Source organism: Bos indicus x Bos taurus, chromosome 2 (genome assembly GCF_003369695.1).
Source record: "Bos indicus x Bos taurus breed Angus x Brahman F1 hybrid chromosome 2, Bos_hybrid_MaternalHap_v2.0, whole genome shotgun sequence".
Lineage (NCBI taxonomy): Eukaryota > Metazoa > Chordata > Mammalia > Artiodactyla > Bovidae > Bos > Bos indicus x Bos taurus.
Genome location: NC_040077.1, coordinates 59,234,174 through 59,244,033, shown reverse-complemented (window position 1 = coordinate 59,244,033; position 9,860 = coordinate 59,234,174).

Genomic DNA, 9,860 nt, shown 5'->3' with positions numbered 1-9,860 from the left:
GATCTAGACTTTGCTAAAAATGCCACAATACCTTGGCAGTATGGACTGACAGGAGAATAAAAAGCTATTTTTAACATTCATTTTATGGTGATGTTATTCTTGAATATGCAGGCATATTCTGATGAAAGCATTTCCATTTTAAGCTTAGGGAAAGTTTTGAGTGTAGAAATAAATTAAGAAAACAGTGTAGCATTTCATTTGTACTTCTCATTTGATCACAGCAACCCCCAAAAAGAGAAATATTCTAAAATCAGATATGCCAAAATTCATATGGAAGAAATGAACACATCTACAATGGCACTGTGTTTATCTTTTCAGCTGACATCCTAATAAGCAGACTATCACAGATGGATCATGTTGTATTTAACCTTCTTAAATGTTGTAATGCAACAACTATATATTTAGGGCCATTATATACCAAGAACAATGCTAACATCTACGGAAGATACAAATGAACCACAGTCTGAGTCATACAGAGGAAAAATGGAAAGCACGACATTTTTGATGAGTGCAAGACAAGCTGAATAAGTCCCTGAATAAGTGACAGAGAAAGGCTTGAGAAGGGAGTGATTACTCTGGTCTGTAAGATGCATCGCTTCTCAGCCTTTTGGCTAAGATCAAGTGTGGTCTGAAAGATCCAGTTACTATTTCAGAAAGCAGCAGTTCCAGAATAATACTCCACAATAAACTCTGCCACAATTGAGCCATTTCCATCTTTGGGTCAATCCTCATCCATCCCCTCACATAAAAAGTCCGGATTAGGCTACAGACTACTTAATGTTACTCCCAAGCCCCATTTGGTTTGATGCATTCAGGATTTGCATTTGCTACTCCTTCTGCCTAGAGAGCTGTACCCAACTCTTTACCATATGTGAAAGTGAAGTCACTTAGTCGTGTCTGACTCTTTGCGACCCCGTGGACTATAGCCCACCAGGCTCCTCCATCCATGGGATTCTCCAGGCAAGAATACTGGAGTGGGTTGCCATTTCCTTTTCCAGAAGATCTTCCCGACCCAGGGATCGAACCCAGGTCTCCTGCATTGTGGGCAGATGCTTTAACCTCTGAGCCACAACTGCCTGCCCTATGTAGACCATTCAAAAGCAACTCAAACATCACTTATGCTGGGATGCTTCTCAGACCCCACTTGCTTGCTTGGTGTTTCAGTTTTAAAGTTCCTTTTCAGTTTGGTGAATATTATTCAATATCTCTGCCCTCTAACAGACATTAATCCCATCATGCTATCTCTATTCTTATGACCTCATTTAAAAAGGGCCCACCTCTTAATACCATCACATTGAGGGTTAGGGCTTAAACATTTTAATTTTTACATGGTTTTAATTTTAAATTAAATTAAACATTTTAATTTTTAAATGTGGTTTTAGTGAAAACCACAAACATTCAGTCCATACAGAGAGTAAACTGAACCCCTGCTTCTCTTGATTGGGAGTGGAAGTTGTTCCTCTGTGATTTTTAGTTACTTTATGTACTTTTTGGTTTTGGTCAAAAACTAGCTATCAATCAGAACATGGGTACAGATAGCTTACATTACCATATGTAAAAATAGCCAGTGGGAATTTGCTGTGACAACCTAGAGCGATGGGAAGTGGTGGGAGGTGGGAGAGAGGTTCAAAAGGGAGGGGACATGTGTTTACCTATGGCTGTTTCATGTTGATGTATGGCAGAAACTATCACAATACCATAAAGTAATTATCCTCCAATTAAAAATAAATTAAAAAAAACAACAACTAGCTGTTGGTCAGAAGATGGGTTACAGATAGCTCTGTTTTCCATTCACCCCTATTTTAAGCAACAATAAATCAGTTCAAAGATCACAAATTTTAAAAATTTATTTCAAAGTATCCTGAATATCTTGTGGGAGAAAAAATTCAATACTTGGAGGATCTATGGCTTATGTCAAACACCTCTATTGTTTTGACATCATACCCAGAAGTTTTACACCCTGTTGATAAAGCCTTATTTAAACAAGATGAAAGATATTTCATCATGCAGATTTCTTCTCAAGCATTCACTCACTCATATTTGAAGTATATTTGAATAAAAAAGACAGTAACACAGTAAAAATAGGTGTGGTGGTCTACATACAGGAAACAGCTGGCTTACTGATAAGCAGGCTGGCTAGGAAATGAGGTCCCACATCCAGCCAAATTGCTGGAGAGCAATTTAAGGGCCAAACACAGTCAAATAAAAATATCAGGGCTATTCACAAGATGTGGCTAAGAAAGACAACAAATAAAAACTAATTTCAGAGTACTTGCCAGGCATTGAGACCTGGAAGATGTATCTCCAATGAGTCAGAATCACAGGGAAAAGCTGTTAGTTGTAGTTTGCATTCAGTAAGTCATTGGTTTGTGCAGCCCTCAAAATTCAAGAAAAACTATGTGTTAGTTTTGAAAGCTTCCAAAGGCTTGAAGGCTTTCAAAGGGCCATATTTTCTTCATATATGCTATGAGGCAGAAGTCCTATTTTAGCCACACATGTATTGACTACTTCAAGCAAAGCAATGTGTGCTGACTATGGGATGTGCAATGAGGAATAACAGCAGTCCTATCTTTGAAGGATAAGGAAATTTTTTTTTTTAAAGTGTGACCAAATATTTTCAACCCAAGGCACAGTGGGTTCTATCCCACAAGGATGGTCTGAAAAAGAAGGTTTGGAAGAAGACAGCTTACCTGAACTAGTCTCTAAAGAAAGCTTTCTGAGAGAGGGTAGCCTTTAAATCAGATGGTGGGAGGAGGGCAGGAGGAGACAGGAATGAGATGAGAACTTACAAAGAGTAGAAGCAACAAATCATAAGGAGATGACTTAAAATGGTAAGTATCTCTCTGTGCATAGAAGGTCAATCGGGACTAATGGAAGAAAAATCTGGAGAGAGCAGTTAGTCACAGGGTTATAAACAAAGTGCCATGGTAGACTAAAAGGTGGTTGTGGTGAGCTATTAAATAGATCACTTCTGCGTTCCTACCTCTAATGTGCTAGGGTTTTGTACCAAGTTCACAACTTCACATCATATGAATTAAGGAACAGGAGCCATTGAGCAGCTTAAATAGACCAAAGATAAGCAAGGAAAAGAAGTCATGGGGGCCTGGGTACGCCCTTCATGCCACAAAGAATTGTACTGGGGTCAAGGAACTGCTGAACTTGCTGTGTTTCCAAACAACTGTTGTCAGACCACCTTCCTTTAATACTCTCACTTCTTAAGGATAAATAGGAAAAATGTGCCCATTGGTGGATGTATTAGTCAGGGTTGTCCAGAGAAACAGAATCAATAGGGTGTGCGTATACATAGACAAACAGATAGAGAGATAGAGATACATAAGATTTAGTATGAGGAACTGGCTCATGTAATGATGGAGGCTGAGAAGTTTCATAGTCTGCTGTCTGCGAGCCAAACACCCAGGCAAGGCAGTGGTGTCATCCTAGTCCAAGGGCAGGAGACTGATGTCCCAGCTCAAGCCGTCAGACAGGAAGCAAAATGAATCGATTCCTCTTTTCTCTACCTTTTGTTTTACTCAGGCCCTTGATGGAGTGGGTGACAAGACACCTCCATAATGGGGAAGGACATCTGCTTTCTTGAGTCACTGATTCAAATGCTAACCTCATCCAGAAGCAATCTCACAGACACACTCAGAAATAATGTCTAATCTGGTACCTCATGGTATGGTCAATTTGACCTATAAATTAAGCATCACAGTGGGTGAATGTTCAGATTACCTAGTCAGATTGAGTCTCAATTTGTGGAGCCTGCTATTTTTCTGTGGTGTCTGGGGAAATAAGAGAGCTGGGATTTGGAGACCTTGGGACCCATGAAATGTTGCTGTAACCTCTGTGAGAGGAGGAAGCCATACGGGAAGCTGAGATTTGGTGAAGGTACAAGTCCCCGCTAGCTGCCAAAGGCACTTGGGGGCAATTTTGCTTGTTATATCATCAAAAGGTTGGAATTAACCAGGTTAACAGAGGTTACAAGCCCAAAACTCTTCAGGCATCAAACAGATAGAATAAAAAGTAAAGGAGGCAGGATTTCCCTGGTGGTCCAGTGGCTAAGACTCTGCCCTCCCAATGCAGAGAGCCCAGATTCAATACCTGGTCAGGAAACTAGATCCCACAGGCCAAAACTAAGAGTGCGCATGCCAAAGATCCTGCATACCTTAGCGAAGACTGGATCTTTGCATGCTGTAACTAAGAGCCAGTGCAGCCAAATAAATTATTTTTAAAAGTAAATAGTTGGGTTTGTGACATAATGTAAATAATAACGTTCAATGTTAAAATTGTAAACACACACACATGCACACATCCATCCTGTTCATGTCTTTGTCATCTGTCACCCTGATTATGCCAGGAGCAATTGCTGATCATAGAATTTGGGTAGTGGGCCTCTAAAATCAAAGAGATTATTGAGAGACTACTGAATTAGAGCAAACAAGATATAGGAGAGTGACAATAAGATAGTGGGGAAAAGGCAGTTAGGAGGAGGAGTTTTCTTGATATGTCGATATATCTTTGGATGTTCAAGGAGCATATGTTAATTTTATAATGGACTAATTCATGCATGTGAAAGAAATGGAATAAAGAGAGAAACTGACAATTTCAAAAGGAAAAAATAAACAAAACATGGGTTGGAAGATATCAGCAAGAGCCTGAATAACAGAATTTGCTGACCCATCAGATGAAAGAGAGGAAAGAGTCAAGGATGGTTCAACTCATGGAAACAGGTTGGCTCAGAATATAACAGTAATACTAGCAGTCTTAACAAATTTAGGAGAAAAGCTGGTTTTGTGAGAAGTGGGCAATAATCTGAGTTTTAGACACGTGAAATTTGAGGATTCAACCAGAATAGCTAGAACACATTCTAAACACCAGGCACTCTGCCAAGCATTTGCTATAAAATATCCATTTAATGCTTATAATTACTCTTGCACTAGAAGCTATTATTATTATCTCCCAGTTTATTGGGAGAAAAATGAAGAAGTAGAGAAATTAAATGAATTGCTAATTATACCATTGATCTAGAAAAGCCCCACCGAAAAAAGGCTTTCTGATGCCAAAGCTAATCAACCACTAGATAAATAAAGACACAAGTTCCACCCAAAGGCCAGATCTCAAGCTCCATCTGAAGGCAGGGACAGAGGCTGTGAATCAGGTACCTTATCATGAGAGAAACTACAGGGAGCAACTGAAATTGTCTGAAGGGAAGATACAGAGATGAACAGAAAGATGGCCATGAAACAAAATGCTAGGGTAGCTGAATTTGGATGTATAGTAAGGGAAAGCAAGAACAAAGAGAGGAGAGAAACCAAAAGACACAAGCTGGTCTCAGTCACAGTGAAGAAATTTCAAGAAAAATTCATAATCCACAGTGTAATCTTTTACCAAAGGGGAAGACAAGCAGAAGGGTATTGAAAACTTTGGGATAACAATGACAAATATTTTAAAAGTGCTTATTATCTGTCAGGAACTATTTTAAGTACTTTATACATATTAATTACATAATAATCACAATTGTTATTCCATTTTACATACCGGAAGCTTATGCACAGAGAAGCACTGACCAAAGTCATGCAGCTAGTAAGTAGCAGAGCTGTGGCGCCACCCACAGTTTAGAATAAGCATATGCATTCTTCTCCATGATGCCACAGTTTCAGAAGAACGGCACTTGCACTGACCAGAAATTAGCAGAGCATGTTTAAAAAATGGCTAAGTGATAGTTTTTCCCATCTGGCTACACAGTAGTGGTTTATGGAAGAAACTGGTTTGTACTCTTTCTTATTTTCACAATCCTAAAAACATACTGCCAGGGAATTTGAGTCCAGGAAGGGTCAGGGTGGTCAGGTTGCCATGGCAACACTACAACATCCATGGCCCTAGGGCTGACTCTTTGCAACCCCATGGACTGTAGCATGCTAGGCTTCCCTATCCTTCACTATATCCCGGACTTTATTCAAACTCATGTCCAAGAGATGATGATACCATCCAACCATCTCATCCTCTGTCACCCCCTTCTCCTCCTGCTCTCAATCTTTCCCAGCATCAGGGTCTTTTCCAATGAGTCAGCTCTTCGCATCAGGCGGCCAGGGTATTAGAGCTTCAATATCAGTCCTTCCAATTAATATTCAGGGTTGATTTCCTTTAGGATTGACTGATTTGATCTCATTGCTGTCCAAGGAACTCTCAAGAGTCTTCTCCAGCACCACAGTTTGAGAGCATCAATTCTTTGATGCTCAGCCTTCTTTATGGTCCAATTCTCACATTTGTACATGACTACTGGATAAACCATAGTTACTATATGTACCTTTGTTGGCAAAGTGATGTCTCTGCTTTCTAATGTGCTGTCCAGGTTGATCATAGCTTTTCTTCCAAGGAGCAAATGTCTTTTAATTTCATGGCTGCACTCACCATCCACAGTGATTTTGGAGTCCAAGAAAATTTTTGTTTTCTTGGGCTGTCATTGTTTTCATTTTTTCCTCATCTATTTGCCATGAAGTGATGGGACCAGATGCCATGATCTTAATTTTCTGAATGTTGAGTTTTAAGCCAACTTTTTTCATTCTCCTCTTTCACCTTCAGGATCTTGACAAATGGGCTGAGGCCTCAAAAGCCAGAATCATCACCATAAGAGTTTCTCTGATGACCTGCCACTCTCTTTTGGGCATATTCAGAGGCCAAGTGGAACCACATGACTGGTAAAAAGAAGATAAGACACTGGAGAAGAACAAGGGGGGTGAGTCAGTGTTAAACAAGAGAAAGCCCTGAGATCAAGCATGGGGACCTCTTTCATGAGGGGGTCAGGCCTGTGCTACTTGCTTTGCTGTGGCCCGCAGAGCACATGCTACATAGATTCTGGACCTTAATTGTGCAGCATGGCAGAAAGGTACCAAGGGGAAGGAAAGAGTGTAAATAACATTCACCAATCTTCTGTCTTGATAAAGATCCTCCTTAACCAAACTCTGGCCAGGTCACCCAAGTCCTCTTCTGCACGAGGCCTGAACCTTGGCCTATAAACACTTGAAAATATTCATGTAGTTTCTAACAGCTCAAGGCTACATTCCCAGGAGGACCCTGTGTGTATCTTGTGTGCTTAGTCGTGTCTGACTGTTTGTGACCCCATCGACTATAGCCTGCCAGGCTCCCTTTTCCATGGGATTATCCAGGCAAGAATACTGGAGTGGGTAGCCATTCCCATCTCCAGGAGATCCCGACACAGGAATCAAACCCAGGTCTTCTGCATTGCAGACACATTCTTTACCACCTGAGCCACCAGGGAAGCCCGGGTGGACCCTAACCCCTCTTAAAGTGCCTGCCTGAGAAAACTCAAGGCTGCTAAAAGAATTTACTGTTTGTTCTAGACAACATCTGAAGATAGGTCCCCTGCCTCCCAGGCTCTGTTGTGGGGGCAGGAGCCCACCTGTAATAAGCTCCAAGTTGCAAACCCAGATGGTTTCACATGGACCAGCTGCCTTCCAGCCTGTTGTCATTTTCCACTTCCTGTCTCTACTGAGCACTGCTCACCCCCTCCTAATTCTTCATTCTCCCTTTCAAAGACACAGTCACAGGTGAGAAGTTGAGTCTGGCTCACACTGGAATCTCTTCCCATTGCCATAGTTATTACTAATTAAAATCTGTCCCTATACTTCGAATGTCTGGCTTTTTCAACAGTTTCCACAGGAATACTCTGGAACCTTTAATCTCCCTATTCATTAATTCCTCTGAGAAGGAGCATTTATGGGTTTCCCTGGTGGTTCAGACAGTAAAGAATCTGCCTGCCAATGCAGGAGACCTGGGTTCAAATCCTATGGGAATACCTCCTGGAGAAGGAAATGGCAACCCACTTCAGTATTCTTGCCTGGAGAATCCCATAGACGGAGAAGCCTGGTAGGCTACAGTCCATTGAGTCACAGCGACTTGGACATGATTGAGTGACTAAACACACACAAGGGACATTTATACTTTCTTTGAAGGCTCAGCATTTTTCCATTTTAGTCCATTAGCAGGAGCAAAAGTCAAAGTGAAAAGATCCTGGAGGCATTGAGAGAGACTGACTAGGATTTCAATAACTGCTCTTATCATCTTGGAGTCCCAAAGGCCTAAATTATTCATCTGCTCTTTTGCTGAACCTAGGGCCTTTACCCTGGAGAAGGCAATGGCACCACGCCAGTACTCTTGCCTGGAAACTCCCATGGATGGAGGAGCCTGGAAGGCTTCAGTCCATGAGGTCGCTGAGGGTCGGACACGACTGAGCGACATCACTTTCACTTTTCACTTTCATGCATTGGAGAAAGAAATGGCAACCCACTCCAGTGTTCTTGCCAGGAGAATCCCAAGGACGGTGGAGCCTTGTGGGCTGCCATCTGTAGGGTCACACAGAGTCAGACACGACTGATGCAACTTAGCAGCAGCAGCAGCAGCAGGGCCTTTACCTCCCCACCTGCTCCTCGTTTAACAGTTCACATTCTTTCGGCTTCAACATTTTATGGAAGAAAGCTCAGCAATGATTCCATTGGTGGAGCACATGTACCTGGGGGAGGAAGGCAGACAAGAGTGAGGGAGCCAGGGTCACTGACCTTTCCTGCTAGGCTGTGGAAGTGAGCATGGAGAGGCACTGATCCTACCGATCCTTGGAATAGGTGCTAGAAGAATGGAAGGAAATTGTCTGTAACAGTGGTTCCCAAACTTTGCTGCAGGTTGGAAACACCTGGCATCTTTGAAAACTATGGACGCCTGGTTCCCTTATCCAGATATTCTGATTAAACTAGAATGGGATGGGCATCTGAATGTTGAAAAAAAAAATCCCTAGGTGATTCTAATATGTAGCCAAGTTTGGGAACCACTGGTCTATATCACACTTAGCTCCCTAGGCTGCTATAGTAACATTATGAACAGGCCATAAATCTTCAAAAATTTCATGCCTGTAACTCCCAGTGATAAAAGTAATAGTAGCAGCAGCAGCCTCATTGAGTGCTCCACAGGTAACAAATATTTCACATCCATTAATTCATGTAACAACCCTGAGGCAGACATTATTCCTCATTTATAAATGGGGGATCTAAGTCTCAAATATCTTTCAAATTTATAAGTTAAGTAAAGAATGGGGGGAGTCCCTTGGACTGCAAGGAGATCCAAGCAGTCCATCCTAAAGGAGATCAGTCCTGGGTGTTCATTGGAAGGACTGATGCTAAAGCTGAAACTCCAATACTTTGGCCACCTCCTGCAAAGAGTTGACTCATTGGAAAAGACCCTGATGCTGGGAGGGATTGGGGGCAGGAGGAGAAGGGGACAACAGAGGATGAGATGGCTGGATGGTATCACCGACTCAATGGACATGAGTCTGAGTGAACTCCGGGAGTTGGTGATGGACAGGGAGGCCTGTCATGTTGTGATTCATGGGGTCGCAAAGAGTTGGACATGACTGAGCAACTGAACTGAACTGATCTGAAAGAATGGGGGCAGGATCTGAACACAAGGTTTATCTCAAAGCTGTTAACTTACACTATTGATACTATGTATGAAAGAGATGACTAATGAGAACATATTGCATAACATAGGGAACCCTACATAATGCACGGTGGTGACCTGAATGGGAAGGAAGTCCCAAAGGGAGGGGATATGTGTATATTATGGCTGGTTTATTTTTCTGTACAGTAGAAACTAACATAACACTGTAAAGCAACTACACTCAAATAAAATAAAAATCAATTTAAAAATTTAAAAAAAAAAAAAAACTGCTAGTCTTAACCACTATATAATACTGCCCCTACTCAAGACCCATTGCTTTAACTACTTGTAAGGTAGCTTTGAACATGGAGCCTAGAGACTGCCCAGAAAAGGGTCTGGCCCAGGGAAGATTG